We start from the raw sequence: 24,054 nt of genomic DNA on the forward strand, positions 1-24,054 counted from the left end.
TTTTCTGGTAACCAGATGGAAGTGTTTTGTCATTGCTTTATTTCTAGTTTGTTTGTTTGTTTGTTTGTTTTTCCTTCCCCATCAAGCCTTCAGACCTGGGATACCCTGGTAATCATCCACCCAGTCTGACCCCACTTTGCTTCCAGTCAGGCAGGATCAGCTAGATGCTTATTTATCTCAGTCGCTAATGATGCTATCAATCATTGTTTCTCAGCCTTAACAACTTTAAGATGTGTGGATTTCAACTCCCAGAATTCCCCAGCCAGCCAAGCTGGCTGGGGAATTCTGGGAGTTGAAGTTCACACATCTTAAAGTTGCCAAGGTTGAGAAACACTGCTATAAATTACAACAGTATTTCCCACACCTCTTTGAGAGCTGCAAATTGTATGTGATTTTTTGAGGCATTTTAAGCATTAACCATTAAGCATTTTTTGAGGCATTTTGAGGCATTATGTAAGCCATAATGGAAAGAATAGATAGCTTCAAAAGAGAAAAAGGATGGTATCAATTCAGAATGGAATCTGATTCAATTTCACTTACATATAAAATAAATTTAACTAATTATGGTTAATAACTCATCTCCTCATATACTGAATCATTGTGCCTTTCTACTATACAACAAATAACAATTTGGATCACATTCAAAGCTTTTGGAGGGTTGTGTGAGTCGCTTGTGATTCAATTTGTACACCCCAATACAGAATAGATTCCCTCATATTAGAATATTTTAAAAAATCAGAATGATTCCACATTTATTAGGAACTGAAGTTATATCCTCTCACTGTTGATGTTCATTAAGAATAAAGCTACAAGAAAAAATAAATTAGTTGAAAAAGGAACTGATGTCAGAACAAACCTGAAAGGTCATTCTGTTTGAACTGAGGAAACATAAGGAAGAAATTATTTTCCTGAAATGTAAGGTATTATAAATAAATACAATCATACATGCATGCATAAATGAAGGCCTGGGATAGAATTAAAAAGGGAAAGTCTGCGTCCTTCAATAAATTCTTCTTGTTGCATTTATGAGACTATGAAATAATCTCCTACATAAAAATCCAATCCATTGGGAACTCATTTCAGTCATGAATGAACAGAAGATTAATAAATCAACAGTTGAGAACAATCCCACTGAGCCAGGGAGTTGGGTTAGAAAGGCTTAATATAGTACATGTTTCTTCTCAATAGACTTGGTTCTTATAACCTCTTCTATGAAGACAATTTTCCGTAAAATCTACAAAAAAATTCAAGAGAATTCACCATCTGGTGAGACAGGACAAATCAAGAAGTGGCCTTATTTATTGCAGTTCATGGATGCGAATTAATAGCAGAAAATGGGGCCACATTTCAAATAAATCATTAAATCATAAATGTGTGTATTTTGATTGAAAGTTTGCTAAAGGTGGGGCAATGAATAGAGACATTTTAAGACATACAAATGGTAATAAAAAGTAGCATTTGTTACAAGAAATGAATATTTGTGAAAAGAAGTGAACATGGCCATTTATAAGAGTGCTTCTGTGCACTCTATTGTGTGGAAGTAAGAGTTGGGTATCTCAGGAGAAACATAAAAATAAGTGGATGACAGTAACAATGGAATATTTAAGAAGTGTGTGTGAGAACTAGAGAGAGGGTCAAGAAGGAATGGAGGCTGAATGAATATGGATTGATAGAAAACTGAATGATGAGTACAGCAGAAGTATTGTTAAGGTGGTTTGATCATGTAGGAAGAATGCAGAAGAACTGAATGCAAAAACAAATTTGAATGAAGAGTGAGTATATGGGTGGAGAAAAAGGGGAAGAATGAGGAAGTTGCGGATGGATGGGGGGTCAGTGTGAGCTTTCATCCCAACCTGACACTGACTCCCCTTACTAAAGAGAGATAGAAGATGGATTTCTAATAATTCGGACCACTGAATCCAAGGGAACTGTACCCACTAGTAGTAGTTCTCTAAGGCTGAAAAGATGCCAGAAAGTGACCCCAGGAGAAAGGATGTGATCTGCAGTCAGACTTTCTGCAATATCTACACTTGGAACATAAGATCTGTATCTAGCCCATGGCAATTTCAAGTATGGTATGCTAGATTAATGGCTTGGTGCCTCCTGCTAGTCTTGTCTGCACAAGTTACATACCATTAACTTGGTACCACATACCATATTACGAATGTAACTGTCATTGTAAGCCCAAATTGTCATATTCTTCTCATATAATTCTCTATTTTATAGGAATAGAAACTCACATTATTCTTGCAGATCATAACAACCATATTTGCAGTCAGGGTTACCATTTAAGTAAATCCTATGGATCCTTATTTGGATAATCAGATAGTTACACATTACTTAGTAGATAGATGAAGTTGCTATGTATTTTCAAGCTGTAGGAACAACTGGACCACCAGTATAATGAGACCAATTTATTTTTTACATGAAAACCTTTAACATCCATGACTTAATCTCTTTTGCCTTGGCCCTTGCTAAAAAAGAGAGAGAAAGCTTGTATCTTTCTCTCTGCAGAAGAAAATAGTGAGATGTATTACAAAAACTCCTTTTTGGAAGGTAATAAAAGTAAGGTGTTGTCAAAGATTAAAGTCTCAAAAGAGTGGATGTTGAGAAAATCTGATAATTTAAATTTCAACATGTTCCTCGGGCCAGATGGTATTGATATCAGAGCTTGGAGGTAGTGTTGTGGCTGACTTGCCAGTAACAGCATTCAATTTGTCAGTTCAGGAGAGCCTTATTGATTCAGTGAGTCCAGGAGAATTCCCAAAGGAACACAGGAGGATTCCAAAAAGAGGATTAGATGATAAGGATATTCACAGTGAAGGCTACAAAATTTAGACAGCCTGTCAACACACATTCTTTACGAACTAAGTCAGCCACTAGCTTACATCTGGTTAGGACAGGAATTTTCCCATAGGTATGTTAAAAATGATTGCCCATTACTGAAAGCTTTTATGTCTTCCTAAGGATCAGGCACTGACAGAGCAGGCCACCTGTATGCCATATTCAGCCACTTTTCCACAAGAACATAACATATGGAGTGAAATATTATATTATGAATGTAATGTGAAATAAACTACCATCAGAACCTGTCAATGAAGCAGTAGACCAGAAGTTTCCGCAGCTACAGAATTTATTGCATGGCATGTAGATCTTCTCAAATATTTTGAGGTGATCTGAAAAACTACCTTGGGATTTACAAAAGGCATCTAAAGACACAAAAACTGGAGAAAAAATAGTTAACATTATAATAGCTTCTTCTTTTCTGGAAGAGATAACATGTACCTGCATAGCATTAATATTTTCAAGGGGAGTTGTCTTGTGTCACTCAGTGAAGACAATCTTCCTTTATATAGTGATCTCACAGGTTTAACAAAAATGTGTTGACATGGGAAAAAACGTGTTCAATTCTAAGCCTGAATGCTAAAAGGTATAAATCAGATTTGATATGCTGAGGAACTCACTAGCATGGGCAAAAAAGAGGAATAATTTTTACAAGCATATATGCATGATAATTTCTCTAGAGTGTGATGCATCTAAACATTTGGATCGTTTGAATTTTAAAGGGCAGATTTCTTACCTGCCTGTTTCTTAAGTGGAAAAAGGTTCTTTATGAAGAAGAAAAGAGCAGATTCCCTTACTCCAGTGTTGTCCAAACTTGGCCACTTTAAGATGAGTGGACTTCAACTCCCAGAATTCCCCAGGCAGCATGGCTGGCTGGGGAATTCTGGGAGTTGAAATCCACTCATCTTAAAGTGGCCAAGTTTGGACAACACTGCCTTACTCTAATCTATTTCTAGACATGCTTTGGAAAGTTATTTATGTATGACTAGTGGCACCACAATGTTCCAGTGATGTGAATTCAATAGGCGTTGCTTAAGAATAAGGCAGTGCTGACAAACCGCTATCTGTCAAACAAAAGCATATTTCAAAGTTCATCAACTTCAGTAGAGCCAGAGGCTGGGAAAAACAGCAGCAATAGCCTGGAGCATCAGAGAACTTTCTTGTGATGGTAGAACATCTGGCTGCTTCAGCACCAGTTCCTTGGCTAGGATTATTTCCTAAGAGAACTGCCATGGCTAAGAGACTAAGCACCAGTGACAGCTGGAACCCTTGAGGTTGGACAATTGCACACAAAGACTATTGTCCTTCTAGGAAATCTCATGACAGCTATCTTCAGAAAGTTGGAGCTACAAGTGACATCAGTAATAAACATCTGATATTCCACTTGTCTAGTTTGGTATATTTAATATACTATAAGATTCTTTAAGAACTTCAGTTAACATGTAGGGTATACATGTTCTGAAAATAGGTAGGAAGGAGGAGCTATAAATGAAAGCAAATGTTCTGTTAACAGATTTGGTCATATTTACACGTTACTGCATTAGAAATGGAAGGTTATCTATTTTAAAGTCCCTTCACAGACTGCTCCAAATTATTATAATAGACTACCAAATGAATAATATTCTAGAAACTTGATAGTCATGCATAGTTGACTGACCATGAAATAGAATAAATCAGAAGGTTATTTTTTTAATGGTAAACCATAATGGTAGCAAATGAAAACTTCTTCAAATTATAAGCAATAACCAGTAGTTGAATGGGAGCTGGAATTCTCCAGACAGGTGTAGAACAAAAAATGTATAGAGGCCAAATGACCAAACAGGGCTTTAAATGGCAATAATGTTTTCTATCACTGACTAAATTCACTTGTAAGCTGACACTAAAGTGCAAACATGTAGTATGAACAATCCCAAGCATGTTTACTTTGAAGCAAGTACCATTAAGCTAAATGAGTTACAGCATAATTCTATGCGTGTTTACTCAGAATAATTACTTCTGAGATAAATGGTTTTCCCCACGTGTGTATAAAATTGCATCTTTAGTAAGTATAATTAGAAGTGAAGTCTTCAGGAGCAAATCAAGCAAACTTCTTGAAGTACAATTTCTATAATATTCTAACAGTGTTGCAGTAATTGTCATCCTAGCAAGTATTACTTTTAACATGCATTCTCTTTCCCACCTGTACAGCATTATTCTAAAGCCCCTGAATTTTAAGCTGCAATTCAGCCTGTTAACTTTTTGTGCTGATGAGAAGATAATTGCACACAAAACATACTAACAGGATTGATAACAGTACTAGGCTCCATTTATATTTTCCTCACGTTTTTTGAAGCTTCCTGTTCAGAATATGAATGAGATACGCCCCATTTCCCCTTTCTACCAGATTATTTAAGGGGACCATTAAACCAATAGAAATGAAATTATTTAAAATGTGTGCAGGGAGAAAAAAATATACATACATAAGGAATACATTCTGATATTGATAAGCAAATGGTGGCAAAGTGGGTGGCGGGGGGGGAGGTGTCCTTTTTCCTATTTCTGTAATGCAGTTTGGAAATCAGTATAAAGGAGTCATGTTATCACAGATGGGGTCACCAAGATGCAACATGATCATTGGCTCCAAAGTGATGGGAGATGTTTCTGTTCGGTCTGTATTGTTTTCAATTTAACCTCCCAGACTAATTACATATTGAAACCTGGATGGCCCTCAGTTTTTTGTGATGTGCTTTTGTTCTGTACAAATATGCATGCCTTAAAGTATATTTTTCTTTTTGGGAAATATGAAAATGAATGTGAATTTTCAGAGGAACATGTCTAGTTTGCAGAATGAGGTTTAAGTTGGTTGGCATAAGCCAGAATGGTACGTAGAATTGTGTACAACTAAAACTAACATAGAACCGATATAGCCTGATTAGTTTAAAACAGTATTTCTCAACCTTGGCAACTTTAAGATGACTGGCTGGGGAATTCTGGGACTGGAAGTCCACTCAGCCATAACATGGCTGGCTGGGGAATTCTGGGAATAGAAGTCTATTCATCTTAAAGTTGCTAAGGTTGAGAAACACTGATTTAAAACTTCTAAACAAGAACCGCCTTCATTTCCTAATACTTCTGCTATATGTTAATTTTCAGCTTCCTACTCGTTGAACTTATTCAGCTTGAATTTAGAGATAATTTTAATATGGATGATATTTTTGCTTGAAATTCTAAAGTGGGCAGAAATAGGTTGTATTACCTTTTTTAGCTCATTGTAAGGGCAGAAGAGGAAATTGCTAGGTATTTGATATCTGTTTGACCATCTGATCTGGGGCTTGTAATTCATTGGGCAATGCTTGAATTTTGGAGCAAACCAAGATTCACTATAAGTCAGCTTCCATCTGTATAACTTTTTAAGGTATACAAATAAAAGATTTTGTTTTGGTTTTCAGGTTTAAAATTTATACTGAAGCACGGGAGCATGGTTTACAGAATGCTTCACTGAATCATTTGTGAGGGTGTGTGTCCAGTTTTGTTTCATTTCTATTAATTGATAGGAAAGTTCATACATCTAGGAATGTTATTTTCTTATTTTTGTGCTTTTCTCTTCATTTTTTGCTATTGTAATACATATTAGTCTGCATCTTTTCCAATGTAAACATTTTATACATATTTTTTTTAACCTGCAAGCTGTGGTTATCCCGTTCCTGAGTATTTCCCTGAGTTCTGAGTATTAGCATAAGGCTAATCATTGTTGGAAAGTGACTAATTAGATTTATCTCTGACATTTTTCTTGGATGCAAGGTCTCAGACCTGCAGCCTAACATTGCCTCTTCACTAACATTCTTTGTCAGTGTTACTTTATGTGATTTAAATTATTTATTTTACTTGGTGTTACACTTTTATCTTGCTTTTTTATGAATTGTAACCCACCATAAGATCATCTAGCTTTATAATTATATAATTTATAAAGCCGTTAGCTTTATAATTTCAATCAATAAACCAAACAAAACTAGTTGGAATTTGAGCCTTTGATAGACATATGAGTCATGGTTTGCTATTACATTGGGTAGCATTAGTCTACCTACTTCATTCCTGCAACCCCAAGAAAAGATCAAGTCATCATTTTTTCTTCAATAGGTTCTTCGTTCTATGAGATTGAGGTCAATTTGATACACAGCAGCATAATTCCTTTACATTTCTATGTGTTCAAGCATGTGCTCATGTGTAGGGGTGTGTGTGTGTGTGTGTGTGTGTGTGTGTGTGGTGTTGAGGATCAGGGCCCCAAACCTCTTTGAAATTTTCCAGAATGATTCCTGAGAACCTGGAGAAAGTATCACAGGTGCCAAAGGCTATCCTTTCCAAAGTCACAAATAGGATGACAGCCAGTAACACACTGGTTTCACTGGTTTCAAGACAGTTATAGAGAAAAGGAGTTTAGGAAATTAGCAGCGAGATTTTAAAAATCCCCCCTCTTAAATCTTTAAATGTAGGAGAAGAAACTGACACCTCTGTCAGATGGTTTAAGACAGTGTTGTCCAAACTTGGCTACTTTAAGATGAGTGACTCCCCAGCCAGCCATGGGGAGAATTCTGGGAGTTGAAGTCCACTCATCTTAAAGTGGCCAAGTTTGGACAACACTGGTTTAAGATCACTGAGGACTCAATCAGACAAGAGACGAGGAAGATGTTTTCCTAGAGCTAGATCCTGTCATGCCAGATACACTGGCCATGCCTCTCTATTTCTTTGTGATAATAAACCACAGATATGCTCTCATGAAGAACAATGAATGGAAACGCCTTTGGTTCCTCTTAATGATGACAGCATATTCAGGATCTCCAGCCAAGAAGAGGCTGGGGTTTGGGTGAGTTTCAAGTGGCAATTGTGGTATGTGAAATTAGTCTATATAGAATTTGATTACTTTTTCCCACCCTTTTTTCTCACTCCAGCTCTATCACCACAAACCCTGCATGCCATGATTTTAGCAAATGTGTTGTGGTCTGTCGCAGTTTACCATCCTGGCACATTCTTGTTCTTGGCAAGGAGCTACAAGGCTGGGCTTTATCCAGAGGAACTTTATGGTTTTGCTCGAGGCAGGAATGTATAACAAAGAGCTCTCTAAAGAAGGAAACACAAATGCAGCCCACCTATTTAAAGGAGGGTGGAAGAATTATGACAATCAACTATGGACATTCCAGCAACTACATGTCAGTGATGAATCAGAAGCAGCAGATCAAAATAGGACAATTTCTCACAGGTTCATTTTGCCCCAAAACATCATAAGAAGTGGCCCTTTGATGTTTATTTTAATTGTTTTGATGCTGAGGATGGAAATAACAGCATCACCTTCTTTCTGAATGGTAACATACCTGTTGTGATGTAGAGCTTTAGACTTAGGTCTAAGTTTCTGTCAGCACGAGCTTCTTCTGTCAGAGGAAGAGAACCACTGGATCCAATCCAAGTTAATTTGGGTTTGGGACAATACATAGCCTGGGTTATGAGCTGAGTTAGCCTGGGTAGTGAGCCTCACTTAATGAGGTAGGTCAGACCACCTATTTTGGTCTTCAGAGTATTTTATGCTCAGCACATAGAAGGAGTGGTTAGAAAGGCATGATATGACTACCTTATCCAGATATAGCAACCTGGGATATGCATGCTGTGCAAATTGAATTAATAAATTAATAAAATGAGTACATTTTTGAGAGCCTACAAAACTAACAGCCATCTTAAAACAAAATGAGAAAACTGTGGACTCCCTAAAGAATGCTGCTGATATAGCAAAAAAGACCAGCCAGAACAAAAGAGGCCTTCTAAAGTCCTACATTGCGTACCTATCATGCTACTTCCTTTCAGGCAAGGAACATTACGCAGAGTGCAAAAAAAAAAAAAAAAAAGCCAAAAACAAAAATCAGAAGAAAAGAAAGGCAGGAGATTAGAGAAAAGAAAAGAAAAAACTAATCTAGTTTCACCAAGACATTCTGTAGTTCTTCTGGTGATGTTAAGGCTCTGCTCTGATAATATAAAAGAAATAAAATCAATTTCAGAACAGAGGAACTTCTGTTAGCAAGGGTAGGAGGAGGGTTGAGCTGAGTTCCCTACACTGTTGCATATCTTTCTATCCTTGTAAACTGTACTTGATTCCACCACATCCAGATATTGCTTTACTTGTGGCCTTCTGTTTTTCATACTTCTTTCCATTTTGATTTTGAGGATCGTATCAGCTCCTTATGACTTTCTCAGTCTAGCCCTACCTCTCAACCCATTCATTCTTCCTTCATATGTTTGTTTTGGGATTTGATTCCCATTCCTTCTCTCTCTATGACCAAACCACCTCAATAACATATTTCATACTAGTTACAAGTTGCTGTTGTATTCATTTAGCACCCATTCATATTTGACTCTTGCTTTATCACTGCACAGACTTCTTAAGTACCCCATTCCCATTGCGTTCAACATATTTTTATGTTTCTCCTGACATACCCAACTGTCACTTCCACACCTCCACATCCAAGTCATTTGCTTCTTATTCCCCCCAGCTGATCACATACTACACCCTACCTTCCTGCCAGCTGTTACAGCTTGAAAATTCTCATCCATTTCTCATGTTTAGTAAACATTTCACCTCCTTTTTTTTCCAGAAGGCATTTTTACCATCGTTGAGACATTCCTTAAAGCAGGCAACACAGCAAAACAAGGTTAGACTTTTCTGTAAAATGTAAGAAAGAGGCTGGTCCCTAGCTGACTTTGGAGAGCGGATGCAAAGTATAGCTTGGGGATTGCAGATTCCAAACCTGTGCTGCTGCAATTAAAATGGTAATTAAAACAAGTATGTGTGCATATTAATTAGAGGAGCAGGAGTTAAGGCTGGCTCAAGGGAGACTTTACCTTTTTACCAGATTTAGCCAAGCTGCTAAATTATGATTTCTTGGCTGCATGATAAGTCTTCAAAAGTCTATAATCCCTGTACTTATTCTTCTGAAACTGCCAATTATGTGCTTGGAGACCCCGGCACAATATCAGAAGGATAAGTGTAGACAGTGCATGCGTGACACACTAAGCCATATTGTGGTTTGGCTTGCAGTCTATCAGACCAGGAAGACGCAGTCCCTTTGTAATAGGCCACAGTATGTAACTGTGATTTAGTCTTTGATGAGGATTAGCAGTTAAAACGGCTTACAGTGCCATCCAAACCTTATCAAGCAGTTAGTTTATACTCAAGCAGATTTTCGGGAAAATGAAATAGTGCAAATGAACACCTCCATTGGCCCCAAAGAAGATGCTTTTGGAAACAAAGGCCTGGAGGTTGGATTAGCACCACCTCTGAATGTACTTTGCTCCAAGGAGGCTCCAGGCTAGGCACCTTAGTAGTGCATTGTGTGATTGCCCATGGCTCATACCGATGCAATTCAACCCATATGACCTTTGGCATGTGCCAAGGTGGCTCCAAGCTGGCACCTTTGGTACATTGTGGGTAGTGTTGATTACAGCTGTCCAGCTAGAAGATATACAGCATCTACTGAGCAATGTTTGCCAAATCTGTCTACTTTGTAGCCACAGGATTTCTACCAGATCCCATCATGTTTCCTCAATCAGCAGATCTCTCTACACAATCGCTTTGGGATTTTTTATGGTAGGTTCATAGACATTAGACTACAATAAGCATGGAATTTAATCCCTGGGATAAATTGATCCTCTAATAAAATAGCCTCAGCTCCAATCCGGAAAGACTGGATTACTTCATTGAAATTGGTAAATTCCAAATCAGTTCCCACCAGAGCTAGTAGGTTAAAAATTGACAGAAAACTAGCAGATGAAGGAATTCTTTTAGGATTCATTTAGCATCCCAATTGTATAGATTATGCAGTTTTTAAAAGTTTTGGGGAGAAGGGGATAGTACTAAAGTGCTTCCATATGGTGTTGAATTTATAACGGTTATAATAGGATATGCGATGAGATGTTAGAGTGAATAAGGTCTGTAGAAGAGCATGGCTCCTATCTTAAAATAATGATGGAACTGGAGGGACATAATTTAGGGTACAATCTCATAGCCTGAGAATGTAAGATTTGGAGTAAAACAGAAATGCCCAAACCATTGACCACAAGCTTAGGATATACTTCTGATTTAGTCATTATGTATTGCTCAATGAAGTGTAGACATGGGCGTCCACAGGAATTTTTCTTCAGGAAGGGGTGTGGAAACTGCAATGTGGGAGTGCAATAATTGAATAATTTGTGCACACAGCAGGTATTTGTACAACACACCTATCTACTTTCCCTGTGTATGTGCGTGTGTGTGTGTACATGCACATGCACATGCGTGCTTTGTGGCTTAGTGTTATATCCCATGGCAGGGAAAAAGTGTCTTTGCCTTCTTCTGAATCACACAATTTGTCCTCTTCTAACTCTATCATTGTCTCTCTGGACTGACACATTATGCTAAGCTATGGTTCGCTCATTAAGCTACACTAACTGGGATCACATGCATAGCAAAGCCATAACTATGGTTTACAAGTCATTATGATGGGTTTCATCTCACACACTAAGTCAAAACCAGCTCACCATATCATGGCCAAACCACGGACAAGCTATCTAGAATTTCAGACAGGGGTTCTTTCCAATTCTGTGAATGGTCAGAGGATAATGCTGGAATTCCTGCAAAGTTGTACTGGTCTATAAAACTACAGCCCCTCCCTTCCCCTTGAAACTACTGGTGAGTTTTCTGTAAAGCAACTTTCTGTAACTTAGGAACCTTTCGGATGTGTGGAATTCAATTCCCAGAATTCCCCATCCAGCCTGGCCAGGTCTGAGAATTCTGGGAGGAGGAATCCACATTCCTCAAAGCTTCCTGATTTCAAAAGGCTAGCACTGAAATCTGTGAGAAATCTATTTAATAGTAAGATGAGAAAGATGGATGTTCTTGACCATGTATGAAACTCAATATATAACACAATTTTTCAGTACTTGAATCAGCACAGAAACTATTGGAGCTGCATGTTTGTTCCTACAGGTGCAAAAGTAGTCTTCTGGCCTGGCTTGTTAGCAGAGAATCATAGTTTGAGCATTTCAGATTGGCTTCAGTCCCAGATAACAAAGATATTCTATCTCATAGATGAACACAGGATGTAGCTTTCAGTAGAGATGAGAAGAAACATTATTATTCATAAAATATGTGAATTCAGTGGAATTAGCTGTTAGCTGGGAAATTCACCTTTGATGTTATTCGCACAAAACCAGGGTATGTTGATAAGGGATTACCTTCAAGGAAAAGCTGACTAAAATTGTTGTAAATAAATTATAAAAATACCTTTCAGCTCAATGTTTGCTGAAAGATATGCCTGCCACAGCGCTCACCCAAATATTAGGCTGAATTAAGGTTTGTTCATTCCTCTCCCAGAAAGAAAATCTGAACATTGCTTTGATAATCAGATTAGCAGATAAACCTCTTTAAAGCTGTAGAACATTTCCCGTGTCTCAGAACCCATCTAGCAATCATTTACCTTTGGTTGCCTAGTTCCAGAATAAAGATGTTAAAAATATCCCTTTTAAAATCCAAGTTTCAATTTGAATATTGAACATCTGAAGCTTGGTCAATATTTTTGCATACAGAGTGCAGAAAAAGCCCTAACACATATACCCCAAAACAGATCAAGGAATAGAATTCATCTTGTGTCGGATGAATTAAAACTCAACTTGTGTTGGACATGGCCCACAGCCATAATCCAAATTCCCATGAATTCTCTGGTTTACCCTGAAAAGCAAAATGTAGGGCTACCACATGTCTCAGGGTCAACTATCGGTCAATCTGGTGCCCAGATCTACGAGTTCTACCAGATACAGTAGACTTACTCTGTAAATGCATCTGTTTCTGAACGTCTGGCCATGATGAATCATATCTTAGTGACATCCCATGATCAAGTGCTCTCTATTAGGTAGCCTTCTGTTCGGGCTACTTGAAAGTTAATTGTCTGATCTCAGAAGCTCAGCAGAGTCAGGCCTGGTTAGTACTTGGATGGGAGACCACCTGGGAATACAGGGTGCCATATGGGGGTTGGACTAGGAGACCACCAAGGTCCCTTCCAACCCTACGATTCTATGAAAACAGTGGCTGGTCCAGAATTATGTCCCCCTATTAACAAGTGAGCTGGTTATATAGAGGATGTAGCAATCATTCCAATATTAGAACATCTCTGTGTAAGGTTTGCCCCGTTCGACAGAGAAACTCCCGTGACACGTGTGGTTCACAAAAGAGGTTTACTCATGCGTATTTTCGAGCGGCAGCTCGAATTCGAGTGGCGGCTCCCTCAGGGTCCTACAACCCTCCAGGTCACCCTGGCCGCGGCCAGGTCCCGGTCTACCGCCGGTTGCTTCACTCATGCTTGGCGCGGACCAGTCGGCTCCCGGCGCCGCTCCTGCCCCCGCTCTTGAAGCCAGTGTGATCGCCGCCTGCTTTGCCACGGGGCCCTCGGTTCCCGCTGCCACCGTCTCTGCTGTAGCCGGCCCCTGCGTTGCTGCGGGGCCCTTCGTCGTCGATGCCACCGCCACCTCGGCGGTCTCTGACCCCCCTCGTTTGTGCGCCGTCCTCGTATTCGCCTCACATGCGGTTGGTCACCCGGGCCCCGCTGCTGTCGCTGCTGCGGCCTGCCGGCCCTCAGCTCTCCGTCGCGCAGTCGCCACCTCGCCCAGCTCCGTGGGGTCCTCAGCTCCTGCGCCGCCTCCGCAGCTCGACCTGGCCTGCCCGGTGGTGCCGTCGAATCGCACCATCTCTGCTGTCACACTCTCTTGTGCGCTTGCCGCCCCGGCTCCTCTGCCGGTCTCCCTCGGCGCCGCCCTCACCTCGTCTGCGGTTGGTTGCCCGGGCCCCATTGCCGTCGCTGCTGCAGCTCGCCGGCCCTCGGCTCCTCGCGCAGCCGCCACCTCACCGAGTTCTGTGGGGCCCCCTGTTCCCGTGCCACCTCCGGCTCGACCCCATCTGCTTGGTGGTGCCGCCGAACCGCACCGTCTTGGCCACCCAATCGATGTGCGGGTTCTGGCGCGTAAGCCATGCCAGCCCCAGCACTTGTCAGGTTCAGCTGGCACCGCACGCCTAGGAACTTGCCCAGCCGCGCTTTAGTCAGCGCTTTAGTCAATTTCACGCTCGAGCGCCAGCGCAGAAAGAGGAAATGCGAAACCGCAAGCTAATGAATGGGCCCCCTGGCGCCACTTCACTAATCTGGAGGGATGCGTTGTGTTAAGGCCAGAGGGCCATGGGCGCTATAGGAATTGAGGAAGAGATCAGCGTGCGAGGGGATGCTCCGCGAGGGGATGCTCCGGCTGGGCGCTCCACAGAAGCCCCAAGAAGGCAAAAGGCAACGACCACGCCACAGGCAACAACAATCAAAGAAACAAGAGAACTGGGCTGAACCTGCCATTCCAGTAGAAGGGGGGGATTACAGGGGCAATCTGCAATCTAATTTGTAATATGTAACCTAGCAATGGGGCCCACGGGGGATTGAGACAACTATAAAGGAGTAATGTAAATGTACCAAGCCAGTCCTGGCTTTGCTTGTGACTACTATGTTACGCATGAGTAAACCTCTTTTGTGAACCACACATGTCACGGGAGTTTCTCTGTCGAACGGGGCAAACCTTACGGCACTAGTGCATGGTCGGCCACGGGGGCAACTACCAAGCCTAGCTCCTCCAGGCTTGTCCCCACTGTCAAACCGACCGGCTCAGTGCAATACTGCGCCAGGTCCCCCCCTGCCGTGGATCCATCCAACTGGCTGAGTGCGAGGGGCTCCCTGAGTCTCCTCACTCTGAGCCCCAGCGCGGATGCCAGTACCCGGGTGGATCAGGCAGTGGGTGCATCCTGAATCCAGCAAGGCGATCTCACCCCCTTGAGGTGGACCCTGATCCTCATGGGCGAGTAGTTTCTTCTGTCCCGCCCTTCCTCATGCTGCCACTCCGTTGGCTGCTCTGGGGTGCGCCTCAGCTGTCGCCTCCCGCTGGCTCACTCTCCCCTCCTCGCAGAGCCGGGCTTCCTCCTGAGCCAGCCGGCTCCGCTGCACACCGCTCCACTAGCTGCTGTCTCCTCCCAGGATGGTCAGGGTTCCTTGTAGCTGGGAATCGCCGGCCCCCGTCCTTTGTGCAGCTCACCAAGACCCCCTGCCTCGAGGGGCACTGCACCATCCGATGCCCCTTGCCTCCACACCAGTAGCAAGTTCCTGCAGTCTGCCGGGTGTTTCTAACCTTGATCCTCATTTTGGTCCTCCGGTGCCGCCTCATTTTGGTCCGCTGTGGCTGGTATCAGGGCTCGCGCCTCTCACTTCCCCTGGTCTCCGGCATCCCCCACCGTCTCCACCAGCCAGCTCCACTTCACTAGAGCCTCCAGGTTGTCCCTACTGGGTGCTCCCCCCTGGATCTCTGAGTGGAGCCTGTCCTGCGTACGGAGATAGGTTAGTGGCTCGGGCCCCCGGAGAGCTCGCTCCTTGAGCTCCTGAATCGGGGCGCCTCTGCTGGCCGCCGACCACCCCCCTTCGCGCTCCCCGTCAGGCTGACCACTTCTGCTAGCCTGGTCTCCTCTGCAGCTGCCCCAGCCAGGGCCCTGGGTCCGCCACACCATGCCTGCTGCATGCCCGGTGCAGCTGTCGTCTGCTGCTGAAGGTCGCCCTCCAGCCGGTCCAGCCTCTCCTCCGGCTCCTGGCTCCTGGACCCTGCGCCGCTGCTCCCGGGAACCGCATGTCCCATCAAGCCCTCTGGCTCCGTCCCGCTGCTGAGTGCCCGCTTGGCGCCCCGCGAACTGGCTGTGGTTGTGGGTCCCCTCTTCCTCACGCTAGGGACTGGAGCCATCTGCGCAACCACCGGTATTCCTTCTTCGCCTGCGACTCTGCCCCTGGGGCCTTGCCCCTCCGGAAGATGGTCTGCAACATCACTTGGACAGCGTCCATCCGCTGCTCGATCTTGGCCTCCAGTCGGGTGAATCTAGCTCGCCAGCTTCCGCTCGGGTTCCGAGTCATGACTCGTAGCGACCCCCCCATGCTGGCGACCCGTTGGGGCTCCTGACCCCGCCGAACGACCACCCGTCCTCTGGCGCCCTCTTGGCTGTGTCCGTGCGCCATTCGCCCCGGACTGGTCCCGCCATCACGCCTTCGGATCTGGGCTCCTGGTTGCCCAGCTGGCAAGCGGTTTCCCCATCGCTTGCCATCTCCTGGTTAATCGATTCCTCTCCGGTCTTGGCTGCAGGGAAAAAAGGTGAGCGCTCCTCGGTGTGTGCCGGGTAGCACTCAATGGGAGTCCTGGCTTTATGTAAGGTTTGCCCCGTTCGACAGAGAAACTCCCACATTACTCCTTTATAGTTGTCTCAATCCCCCGCGGCCCCATTGCTAGGTTACATATTACAAATTAGATTGCAGATTGCCCCTGTAATCCCCCCCTTCTACTGGAATGGCAGGTTCATCCCAGGTCTCTTGTTTCTTTGATTGTTGTTGCCTGTGGCGTGGTCGTTGCCTTTTGCCTTCGTTGGGGCTTCTGTCGAGCGCCCAGCCGGAGCATCCCCTCACGGAGCATCCCCTAGCGTGCTGATCTCTTCCTCAATTCCAGCCCTCTGGCCTTAACACAATGCATCCGCTCCAGATTAGTGAAGTGGCGCCAGGCGACCCATTCATTAGCTTGCAGTTTCGCATTTCCTCTTTCTGCGCTAGCGCTCCAGCGGTGAAATTGACTAAAGCGCGGCTGGGCAAGTTCCTAGGCGTGCAGTGCCAGCTGAACCTGACACTCTGTCCCTGGCTACTAAAATGATTCTAGGCAAAATTCAAAGTTTTGGTTATGATCTACAAAGACTGGATGATTTGAAAGAGATGATTTCAAAGATTTTACTCTCAGCCTATGCAAGCGTTAAAATCTTTGGGAGATGCTCTTCTCTTGATCTTAACACAAGTGCATGTGAATCATTGCTATGACTGGTCACTCATTGTCTAAAAAGAGTGGACGCAAGAACAGACCTTCTTTTATGCACTAATTGGCAGAATAATAATTACATATTTTACTTCCTATCTTGGCGTAGAGGAGGATTAGAAACCGGATATTTTCTTTTTTAAATTAAACATTACCTTGTGGATTTTAAGTCTGATAAAGTCCGCGATGCACTTGGATGAGGTGAGGCATGGTGAGGCATCAAGGCATGATGGTCTGACTTCATCAGCTGCCTCAGTTCCACAGGAGCATCTTCTGCACATACCCAGACTCCATTCTTTATAGAGTGAGGCAAAGCAGGTTGGCTACAGAATGTTTCTGCATTTCATGGATTAAGGAACCAGAGGCCTGATGGACATGTCCCTGGTTCAAAGGGAGTATTAACAGAGCATAATGTTGTTTCTCTTTCTCAGTCCATATCTTGGCTATTTCTCAGGATATTTCTCAGCAAGCAAAAAATACTTCATAATAGCACAGAAGTTTAATTAGGAATACACTTAGCTCTCATTCAAATAATGGTGAAAAGGCAGCTATGGCTGATGTTCTACTGGTTCCAGTTTGAATGAATAATTCAGATCCAGAAGGATTAAAAGCAGGGGGGATTTCACAGCCCAATCATATGTGTATTCATTCATACCGAGCTCAACGAAGCACACCCCTCTAGCCTGCAGTCTTGCTTGCAGTCTATCTTGCGATGACAATTCAAAACTAAATCATCTCTCATAATATTTGCATTGCTTCTTGAATGTTTTGCTGTGCTAACTGATGTTAACAGTATGAAAATGCCAGTTTTTCATCCCTAAACAATAACCTCTTTTATCAGCCAAGAAGATTTGTGAGAGACATGTTCAAAGAAAAGAATATTTGAAGTTGTATCACTGTGAAAATGGAATCAGATTCACGTTTTCATTGTTGTTAATTTTTTTAGTATTAGTGCATGACTCATCAAGCACCTGCAGATCTCAGAGCTGTAGGCTGAACTAAGAAGTCATCTGGAAGAAGGCACAGACAAACTGCTTTCTTATCATTGATAAGTAATTGCAAAGAAAGGTCCACAAAGTCCCCAGAGTCAAGCTCACCTGATGGGAGACTTTATGTTTACCTAAGAACCAATGGTTCATCTTGACATGCTTGGGAATTGCTTAGCCTTAATGGAACATCTTGTCATTTCAGTATGAATATCAACCATCCCCTGAATGTTTCCCTTTTTAAAGTTGGTGTGGATTATAATGGCCCTGTCTCATCACAATGAAACACCTCCTATGTCACAAATAGCACACTGAATCTCTACGCCCATTCTGCACAATGAAATATGGAACGGGATGACGTATATCAGGGTAGATATGAGATGAAGTAATTTGAGTATCACCCAACTAGCACGGTGTGCCTCTACGATGCCTAATGCCTGTGCAAAGCTACAAAAAAGAAGGTATTCTGGTAAGGCTGAAGAACTGAAGAAAATAAATCAAGATTCAGTGTTGTTTAGGGCATAGACATCTCTGTGTGCATGCATTAATGCCATCAAACCAGATTAATTTTTTTACCTTTCTCTTTTATAATAATGGACAGGAAAATGGAAACTTAATTTGCTTAGCTAATCAGGAGATAAAAGCGAATATACTGTGTGCAGATCGGAAGGTGAATGGCATGCCTGCTGTTATGTTAAAGCTCAGAGACAAGTCATCAAACAGCACTGGAGTGATAAAAAAAAAATCTGTAGATTTGTATCATACTATTTTGAGCAGGTTATAAGGAAATCTACTAATTATTACATTATCTTTATTACGGTCACTGACCAGCACATTAAACAACTGGCATCATAAACAAATAAAAAACAAAGCATGGGAAGCTATGACATAAGAAGAAAGCGTAGATATTGTCTAGAAAGAACAATAAATTGCCTTAAAGTCTGAAAACATTTCTAGGATGTCAACAGGCATGCAGTACAATAAGAATGGATAGCAGGATATTAAAAGTAAAACCTAAGTGTGAAAAACAAAATGACTAAATTAATTAATAAAAATACTTTAAGTATAAAATATTAGAATTCCTTCCATTGAGTATTATACTATTAAGTGAATACATAGGGATATGAGTTTGTGTATATGTAAGTAAAATCTTATATTGGTCAGTGGCAAATAAGATATGACAGAAGATAAGACCTAGATGCAATGTAAGAAACATAGGAGAACTAAGTAAAATTATACACTAATAAAATCAGAAAATTAAGAAAGGAGGACAATGGCAGCTGAGAGAAATGTTGCAACTCTCCTGGTGGTGATTCCTGAGACTTTACAGACCATGTGTTTCTTCCATGCCCCTTCTGTAGTAACTTAGATCCCACCCTTATACCTTCATGTACCAATCAAAGTCCCTTCTGTCTTGAGGACAATCCTATTTAGTCAGAACATCTACTAATTAAATCTCACTCATGCAACAATATTCATAAGAGTCCATCTTAATGTCTTGTCTAAAGAATGTGTGTTGTGTTTTTATTTGCAAGACACCTTGATTCTGAAATTCTGGGAAAGGGAGCTCTTGAAAAATTAAGCAAATAAAAGCAACCTCTTACCTATGCTGGATTTGTGCGACGATGGTCACCCATCGGATGAGGCTTTGAAGGCTGCCTGAAATAGAAGCAAAGTTGATAGGTTAGCCCTGTCCCAAACAAGGGAGTAGGTCATTTTTCTCCACCTTTCTATCACATAATTTGTTTTCTTTCAAAGATTCTCATTCTGGAATTTGCCTTTCTTTTTTAATCAACAGTGAGATAATACAGGAGCCACATTCAATTATTCCAAATGATTTAGTTGGCAGAGAATCCATCAGCTCAACAGAGTTTTCTCATAGTTTTCAGCACCCATTGCTTTGTCATCTGGAAATAATAGAATGCATGGCAATGAATTGTGCTAGCTGCAAAAAGAAAAAAGAAAAAAAGAAGGAAAGGCTTTCCCACTCTTTTGTGGTACACTAGTGTTAACTCAGCTTAACCAAAATGATTGCCTTTTGGTAATCTTGGATTACACTTTCCTGTTAAAAGTATGCTAAACTGGTATTAAATTAACGAGGAGTTGTGCTGCATTTATTCACAGAATGGCATGAACAGAAGCCATGCATATCATTCCTGCATTAAAACTATGTGGTATGTAAATGGATTTCCTGCCCTCTGCTCCCCTGCCCCCCCTCCCGCTTTCCAATTGCAAAGCATGCCCTGGCATGTACTTTTCCATTTATAAGAAAAGGTGGCGGATTCTACCTTTATCTGTTACCCCATTTCTGTTCACCCTTTAAACATGTTACAGCCATCGCAGATCTGATCTCTTTTTCATGCACTCCATTTGTATAATTCAGTTACTTCTTGTAAAAACTACAATCTGCTGTAGTCAGGATGAAAAAGGGAGTTTCGCTGACTCTAGCAAAGACAGATGAAACATAGACAACATGCTTGCCCTCTGTACAGGATGGCATTTTTCACTGAAAAGATTGTTTGCAAGCCCTAAAAAGACATTCCGTTAAAATTCAGCTTCCTCTCACCCTTCATCTTAATCCCTCGATAGAATCCTCTCTGATGGATTCATAGCTTTATCAAAGGCAGCTGCATTGGTGCTGCGATTGTGGACAATCTGTCAGCTACAAATTAAATTCTTCCACGTATTCCTTAGAAGAATGGATTTGCTTGCATATACCTGGACATTTGACCATGTCTGTCTGTCTGTCTGTCTGTCTGTCTGGAATAATGAACGAATTGGTCATTTTGTAGACTTTGTTGCGATGTCCTTCAAATTTAAGTAGAGAGCAGACTGCTTGAAAAGTTATTTCAGTCCCAGATCCCTAGTCAGTCCTAGTTAAATCCACCACTAAACCACACATGCACTTTTTTAAGGTAACCTGAAATTACATTAAATTTACATTCACTGTAGAGGTCAAGAGTGTGTTTTCTTGAGAGGCCTTTCATAGTGACACAAAGGCCAATTATTTTAGCCTGGTTTCTAATAACATGTTTCAGTTTTATATAAGGTTAATGAGTTTTATGTTTATTGTAATATGCTTATTTGGTTTCCATACATTTGAATAGCTTAAATTTCAATGTAAGCTACCTGGACCTATTTAGGAGGGCAGTAGAAAAATGATATGGTTTAATACTGTTTTTTAAAATCTCAAAGTAGTTTACAATAAGTTACAAACAAAACAGTCTGTTGTTACTTATCCTAGCATATTACCTTTAGGTAGTTACTATAGCCTAAAATATAGGCATGAACCCAAATTACAGCCTACATGAAGTCTTCCTTCCTTAGCACAAGCCTGACCAATGGCACTTTAAGATTCTTTAGGAGGAAGTGAATATACATAAATTCAAAATGGCCTGGGAATCTTCAGCCCCTCAGAGATGAATGTTTCTTGAAGCTTGAGCTCCCAAAAAGAAAGCCCCTGTCTTCTTGTACTGAAGAAAGCCCCTGTCTTCTTGCACTGGGAAAATGACCAGGTAGCAAGGAAACAAGGTCATAGAAAAGAAGATTGTAGATCACATGCAAGCGTAAGGGTCTCAGGAAAGGAACGATCTTATACAAGAAAATAGAATCAGCATGAAAGGATGAAGTCATCCTTGCACAACGTATCTTGAAGAGAATCTTCTCTATTTCTCCTTTCTGTAGGCCCCTTGGCATTGCTCCTGTGACTCCTAGAGCTGAGCACGCAGAAGGGGGAAAAAATCAACATCTGGGTACAGAAACCTCAATAAGATTGTCTTATTTCTGCCTGTGTAGATGTGGGGATCAAGAAAAATGAAGACCTTGGAAAATATATTCAAATGCTGGGATGTGTCCACAGGTCTACACCTACAAAGATCTGAATCATGAAAGCCATGGTTTTCCCTGTGACACTCTATGGAAGCCAAAGTTGGATTTGGAAGAAGTAGGATAGAAAAAGTAGGTATTGATGCTTTTGAGCTTTGGTGCTGGAAAAGACACTTGAGAATACTGTGGATAGCCAAGAAAACAAGCAAATGGATCGTAGAATAAATCAATTTAGATTTCTCACTCAAGGCACAAATGACCAGGCTCAGATTATAATGTTTTGGATGGATTATGCAAAAACTGAGATCTGTTGATAAGTCTAAAATGATGAAAAAGGAAAGAAAGAGAAAAAGAGGATAACTAGAAGCAAGGAGAATGGACTCAGTTGCAATGGTTATGGCTGCAACATTGAAAGATCTGAAGGACCAGGCTGGGAACAGATTGTCCTGGAAGAAAAATTATCTATGTGGTTCATAAGAGTCAGCACCAACTTGACGGCACATACTCAATCAAAGGTATGGGAAATCCTGGTTCTATAAAATGACTTGATTAAGAAATTGAAAACGCTTCTATAATTATAGGTCCATAGCTGTCCTGTCATTTAAAAAATGAATACTCTTGCTTTTAGTCTCAGACAGAGAAGCTTTCTGAAAGTCATTGCAAAATAAATTGTGTCGAATTTCTCAAGTCTTAAAAACCAAACAAAAGTACAAGTAATACATATAACTAAAAAACACATGGATGAAAGATATTTTGGTAACATAATCCTGCTTATCTCAAAGCTTCTGGTGAATTTTAATCTGATAACCGTCAACTATCATTAAAGATCTGAAATAATATTTTGGCAAAAAGGTGTGAACAGGGAATTCTGCTTATCTTCCGAGTGATAAATTGGATAGCAGCAAAAAAATTGGCCTTCTTTTCCAACTTGGCAAGCTAATATGTGTTATGGACCTGAGTACCCAGGTAGTGCCAAAGTGAAAACAAATGCACTCAGTCTTCAAAAGAACCCTGCATAGCATCTTTGAAAACTGAAAGGTGAAACAATACCATCTTGCTTTCTAACAGTTGATCCAGTTGAAACAAAACTCATACTTTCCAAAAATCTGATGAAAACTCAACTGAGCAAGATTGTCTCAGTCATGTTTTGGTAGATTTCAGTTCTTGGAATAATGGCCAGTGATCTTTTGCTTGAAGGAGACTATTTGGGCAGCTAAGTCAGAATATCATTTAATTCCATACTAGGACACAGCTGGAAAGTGTCCAGCCTTACAATCGGAAGACCATAATGGGCACTCTTCTCACCTGGAAGTAAGAAATAACTTTAAATTCATCTTTCATTCACCAGGGAGAGGTATATATCAAGTAAAGACGCAAGAAAGCATGGTGGGATTCCAAAATAGAATAAGACAAACAGAATGCAACTTTACTGCTAGGATAAAAAGATCTTCCATACTGGCACTTGAGTTTGCAATACTGTGCTACTGATGGAATAAGAAAAACTTCTTCTCATAGAGAAGGCTAGTAGAAAGCTTAAGAGGAAAGTATAAGTAAATGAACCATTACTTGACCATCCCCACTTTATAAAATCATGGGCTTTAAACATCAGTAATTATAGTAGTACCTCTTTTTTTTACCATGATCAGAACAAACTTTCAGATAAAAAGTATGCACAACACTGATCTCCCCAAGTCTTCAATGATTCTTGTGGCTTCTTTCCATTTCTTCTTCACCCTTACATTGGTAAACAAATCAAAGGTAGGACAAGTTCAAGGCTATTTCACAAGGCTGCAATCCTTCCCTTTGTATGTTATCATGACACCTAAAGTCAAAGAAATATGCACTTTGGATCATACCAGCAAAATAATCCATTTTTTCGTCAACCAAAATTCAAACTAGAGAAACAATTTCAAACTCATCAGATCTGATTCTTGAAGGCTTAGAAGCAAAAACAAATAGCTAGATCTCTTAAACAGCCAAAGGCTAGCTCCAGAATTTATAGAGATCTCCAGGTCTTAGACATCTCCCTGCTCATAACATGACACCTTGGTAGGATGGAGACTGTTTATCTCAACCTCTTTTTGGCTGACCAGGAAGTGAATGTTCCAGGCAGTCTACAATAGCTAGATTTTGTATATGAGCTATGACTGAGCTTCTGCAACTGCAGTGACCCCAAGCTTTGTCTTAGGGTGGTATAATTTATTATGTCTCTCTCTTTTTAAGTATATTACTTAATTTACTATGTTTTATTCCATTATCTTATTATTTTTTTCCCTATGTGGCTTTGATTCCTTGGTTTCATGTAATTAATTTGTTTTAGCAATAGGATTATTAGTACCATGCCATTTGGAAGCTAAGTTAGTTTAGTAAGTATCTTGTGATTAATAAATTTTGGTGATTTATAGATTTTAGTATCATAAATGTGTTTATCAATAGCTACTGAACTCCACTGATTTTATCTCACTTTTACTCAGGTTATAGAGCCTACAGT

This window comes from Python bivittatus, unplaced genomic scaffold (genome assembly GCF_059951505.1).
Source record: "Python bivittatus isolate LINGU-HERP-01145 unplaced genomic scaffold, Pbiv_v1 ctg000960_np1212, whole genome shotgun sequence".
NCBI classification, from domain to species: domain Eukaryota; kingdom Metazoa; phylum Chordata; class Lepidosauria; order Squamata; family Pythonidae; genus Python; species Python bivittatus.